We start from the raw sequence: 5,327 nt of genomic DNA, 5'->3' as shown, positions 1-5,327 counted from the left end.
GCAACTTGGTCGGCCCCAGCTGGTGGCGGCCCTGGCGCCAGCCCCGCCAGCCACCCCCATCTCTGCTTTGAGGGCGAAAAGTTCATCTCAGGCCGCTTCAGTCTTGCCAATTGAAAAAAAAAGTTGGTTCCAAACGCCCGCCCCTTTCGATATCCTCTCCCTTATCATGGACTGTAACGTTGCGAAGTGCGAACGGAAATCTTTCAGGAATGTTTTCGTCCCTCCACTGTAAGGCAGGGCCCCCTGCGCCCCCGGGGGCTTGGCGGGGCTTGCCGAAGGCCGCGCGCATTGCTCTGCTCGCAGCAAAATATTATTCGGTGAGAAAAGAAAAATTAATTCGCGGGCGCCGACTGGCGGCTATTGGAAAAACGAAGAAAATATTCGTCGTCTTACCGCCGCCGCCGCGTGCCGCGACGCTGAGGAATTACATCGGGAGGCGCCAATGGAAACTGTTGACGATAGTACGACCGATTCAATCAGCGCGGCCAAATTTTCAGCCCGATAAATCCCTTCCCCTCCCCTTGCACGAGTGCATATTTCCATCGGGACATTATGGCAAAAGATCTGCGAAGAATAGAATCATATTTCACGGAAGTGCGGCAGAGGGGAGGGGGCCCAATAAGTTGTAATAAGTTTGGCAGCGACTAGGGCCGGGGCATGGCGGCCGGGGCATGGCGGCGGCGTGGCTGGGGCTTACGCCGCGCAGCCTTCCTTTGTTACATTTTGGCGGTCCGAGTCGTTTAAACCGCGTGCAACAGGGCGCACGCCGCCTCGACGCCCGCCTTATGTCCCAATTTATCACGGCCCGAGCACGCACGCCGCGCCGCGGTCAGGTGCTAAAGGCGGCGGGAAGGGGCGGCCGGGCCTCGGCGGGGGCGGCGGCGGGGCGGCGACGGTGTCAAGGAACACCCCACCGTAAATTCGGCGAGTCGCCGCCCGCCAAGTCTGCCACCGAGTGCTTTCATACCGCCCGGGTACACGTCGCACAGTGGGCCAGAAGACCGGTGGAGGCGGCCAAAACTACACACGCGTTACGAGCTCCAGCGTCGCTAAACAGGACTCAAACCGAACGTGTGACCCCACCAATGGATTCCTCGTTCGAAGAGCAATCCATTGGTGGGGTCACACGTTCGGTTCGGGACGCTCCCTCAGTTTCCCAACTAAGAGGCGCAGCTCGCAGCGTCACTGGAAAATCCTCCCGCTTTGCGTCCGTTCACTCCACCCTCCTTGTTTTCTGCAGCAGTGGAGAAAATTTTTGGTGCGCCGCGGGGGCCAAAATAAGGGACGAAACGACTGGAAACAGGCCTTCTGTGCGCTGCTGCGCTGCTAGCTGCAGACTGGTTCCGAGAGTCGTTTTCGTCGCTCTGTCTCTCCCGCACTCACAAGGGACGCCCCACGAGTGCGAGAGGGACAGAACGACTCAAACGACTCTCGGAATCAGTCAGCTGCTGCAGCGCCATGGCTGCGCCTGCCGAACATCTGACACTGTGCCGCCATCGGACAGCACTTCCACGAGGGGAGGGTGGCGGGAACGGCTGCAAGACGCGGCGGCGAGGGAGAGAGAGAGAGAGAGAGAGAGAGAAAGAGAGAGAGAGAGAGCGAGGGGCCTAAGGGAGGCCCGCGGCACGGGGGTGGGGGTACAATCTTGCCGGGGATGACTCAGTCCAGTGCAGAGTTTGGGGAGTTTTATGATGACTGCGGGCCGTCGAGGGGAAACGCACTGCAGCCATGCCGGCCCAGCGGAGGGAAATGTTTGAAGAGCCGAGTGCCCACTGCGCGGCGTGCGTGTGTGCGTGTGACGCCAAAATGTCATATAGCTTGATAGAAAAGTTGGGGAGGGCACACCAGGAAATGAGTCCATGGGAACATCCCCCGCGACGGCCCACTCGAAACGCACGCACGCCGTAAAACCCGATGCACCGCGTTCACCGGCGGCGACGTTACGTCCCTCGGGTCGTCCTTTTGCTGCTCCGATGACGCTGGTGTGGGCCCGCGGTCGCGCGGTCGCGCCGAGCGTGAGAACGAGAGAGACAGCGGCTCGCGCTCCGTCGCGCCGAATCGGATCCAGGCGTGAACAGGCCAACAGGCACGCCGTCGTCGTGCACCTCGTGCACCGCGTGGGCGCCCCGTCAGGCCGGCGGCGGGCCGGCGCACAGTGGGCCAGAAGGCCGGCGGCGGCGGTCAAAATCCCGGACGCGTTTTGAGCTGCAGAGTCGCTAAATGGGACTCGGGCTGCAGGGCGTCGGTAGCGGCCAAGGCGGCGGCCAGGCAGGGCGACCAAACTGACGGCTCTCGCTTCACTTGGCGTTGCTTGGCGTCGCTTGGCGTGGACTGCAGTGGACTGGACGCTCGGCAGACAGCGCAACGCAGCCACCGTGCAGGACCGGTTTGAATCTGGATCTGAATCTGAATCCGTCCGTCCTGAATAATCCCTTCGCTGCGGCGCGCGGCCTTCGCGCTGTGCCGCGAATGCGAATCTGAATAAGTCGTCATTGCAATACGGCCTCGTGTCGATTATACGTCAGTATGGGAACGGAATGCGCCAGCGCGCGGCCGGCCGGCTGCGCGTTTAAGGAGATTTCGTGTTTCACAGTGAAATTCGATCGCAAAATGCACCGCGCCGAGACGCCGCGACGCGCGGGATTCCAAACCGGGAGAGAGGCCGATTTCTATCTCCGCCTGCTGCCCGGCTGCTGCGCGCTGCGCGTTGGTTGCCGTCCCAGGCGTCTATCCCTTTCTATCCCTCATTACGATTCGATATGAGACCGAAAAGCGTGACACCTGCCTGGCTGCGCCTTGGCTGTGCTCGCCGACGCACCCACGCCGTGGCAGCCATAGCTCACGGTGTGGGCCGAAAGTGTGACTGACGTGGTTCGTGCACAACGCCCCGCCCGCCCCGCCCCGCCGCGCCTCGCTACGCCCCGCCAAAGTGGCGGAAACCACGTACTGACGGACACGAACACAACTCGGGCTCAGTGTCGCGATGATGCAAATGAGTTCGCAACCGCAGCCTGGGAGAGGAGGAGGAGGAAAAGAGACTCAATTACTTTTGTTTCGGATTTTTACTTTTTTTCGGAACCCGGGTGAACTCTGTTTGCGGTATAACATTGTCAAATTGGTTTCCAGTGTGTCAGATTGGATTTTTTTTCGGCCGTTCTGTCCCATGTCCCACATTACGAGAAATTCGATTATGTGGACGGCGCACAGCTTCCCCGCACTGTCTGTCTATCTATCTGTCTGTCTATCTGTCTGTCTGTCTGTCTGTCTGTCTGTCTGTCTGTCTGTCTGACCGTGTGTCTGCCTGCCCGTTCGCCCTTGGCTCTCTCCGCGGTGTCGGCCGCCAGCGCCGCCAGCGCCGCGATGAGTGCCCGGTAGTGTAGATCCGATCCCCCACCGGATTGAGCACCCAGTGCCGTGGCCGCGACGCGCCGCCACTCTCTCCCCGGCCTTTCCACCGCGAGGAAAATGAAGACGCGAATTTCGCGAGTTGCATTTCCCGGGGAAACTCTCCCAGTGCCCCCGCGCGCCGACAAAAACTGTCCCGGGTCTAAACAAGGCGCTGGGAAAGGCCTGGCGGCTCCAGGCTCCAATTTCCCTGAAGGGCATTAACTGGGGGCCGCGCTGCCCTTCATAAGGGCTGCAACCCTTAAAAGCCGCAAACCTTAACGCGAAGGAGTCACTCACCCCTACGCGGCGCGGCACGGCCGGGGAGTAACGAGAGGGCGGCTGCGACGCCTCTATCAAAAAAAAAAAGAAAAACGAAAAAAAAAGCGTATAGCACGGCGTCGTTTGCATTTTAAACTCCTTAAAAGTGTTGCTTGTCGTTTGCGTGGTGAGGCGTAATGGCGCGACTCAGACGGCAGCCTATTCTGTCGCCCCGACGCCCCACTCCACAGTTTTTGCAAGCGCGCCGGCATCAACGAGTTTTTTCTTCCCTCTCCCCCTCCCCTCTCGCGCTGCTAACGTGTCGCCGAAAGGTGCTCCTCGAGAACATCATAAAATTTTGATTGGAATGAATACCGAGTTGCGCGGAGGAGGAGGGGCCATTGGGAAAGAAGGAAGCGGTACCGGGAGGGGGGAGGAGGATGATTGCATGCGTGATGCGGCCAACGCGGTGGTGGCGGCAGTGTCCACGCACGTCGACGCAACACAATCTCATGACGGCAGTGTGCTTCCGACGCCATCCACCCCTCCGGCCCCCGCGACCTCAACGACGGCGTCCTGCATGTCGAGACGTGCCGCCCCGCCCCGCCCCGCCCCGCCCCGCCCCGCCCTGGGCTGAGCCCTGCCCCGGGGCGCGTGGCGCTAATGATAGGTGCCGGACTCGGTGGGCTCCTCGCTGCTGCGGCGGCCAAGCCCGGCAAGCCCGGCCAAGCGTCGGAGGGAAGGGGACAGTGGGGCCCTCCTCCTTTGGGACGTGCACTGACCACTGCGGTCCGGCTGGCTGGCTGCTGGCTGCCCGCCTGGCTGCCTGCCCGTCTGTCCGGCCGGCGGCGCGCTGCGAGCCGAAAGGCCCCAGGGAATTATAATGCAAGGCAGTCCGTCCGTCCGGCCGGCCCTGCCGGTGTAGAGGCCCTGTGGGGCCTGCCCACCCGACTCATTTGCCATTGATTGCACACTTTTGAGCATTTTGGCCACCGGTCAGTGCAGCGGCCGGGCGAGGGGGGCGGGGAGGGCTGCGTGTTGATGAGGATGTCGGACAGTCTTTGCGCGCTCCCAACGACTTGTACTCTGCCAGAATATTTTCTTGTTCGCGCCTGAACCATTGGGGCCCGTCGACAAAACAGCGAAAAAATCAGATGGGACTGCAAATCACAGAGAAATCAGACGGCAAAAATGAACGACGAGGATGGGATTCGAACCCACGCGGGCAGAGCCCATTGGATTAGCAGTCCAACGCCTTAACCACTCGGCCACCTCGTCCTCTGTCGACCCGCTCTGCGCGTGCAGGTAGAGGCTCGGCTCGGAGCGTCGACACTGGAGGGGTGGCTCGCATGTCCACACAAAGGCGGCGACGAGCGCTCTTCGCCAGCCAGACTTTTCCCCTTTTCCGCTTTTCCGACTCGCGAGAGCGTTCTGCAGTCCGTCGCCGTGCTCCACCCATCCTCTTCATCGCCGACGTCGCGGCCGCCTCTGCGGCTCGACGCCGCGCTCTTTCCGGACGCGGCCGCCACGCCGACAAGCCCACAACTGCCGCCCGGGCCCGCGGAGTTGAGTGGGTTCGCAACTTTCATTTTCGCGAATGCCGTTGGCGGAGGCAGCGGAGGCCCGTGTCCGGGTGAGCCGCCACACTGCCGCCACTGCCGCCGAGGCCCGCCGCCCGGCGT

At 61.7% G+C, this 5,327-nt stretch overlaps 1 non-coding gene across 1 annotated transcript; it reads right to left on the bottom strand.

Annotated features, from left to right (window-relative positions):
* Nucleotides 1-4,841: 4,841 nt before the first annotated feature.
* Nucleotides 4,842-4,923, bottom strand: Trnas-gcu. Its single transcript has one exon. It is a non-coding gene; the product is annotated as a tRNA-Ser (tRNA).
* Nucleotides 4,924-5,327: the final 404 nt, after the last annotated feature.

Source organism: Thrips palmi, unplaced genomic scaffold (assembly GCF_012932325.1).
Source record: "Thrips palmi isolate BJ-2018 unplaced genomic scaffold, TpBJ-2018v1 HiC_scaffold_7, whole genome shotgun sequence".
NCBI lineage: Eukaryota > Metazoa > Arthropoda > Insecta > Thysanoptera > Thripidae > Thrips > Thrips palmi.
Note: the sequence above shows the minus strand (reverse complement) of the source record. Positions and strands in the feature narration are given on the sequence as shown.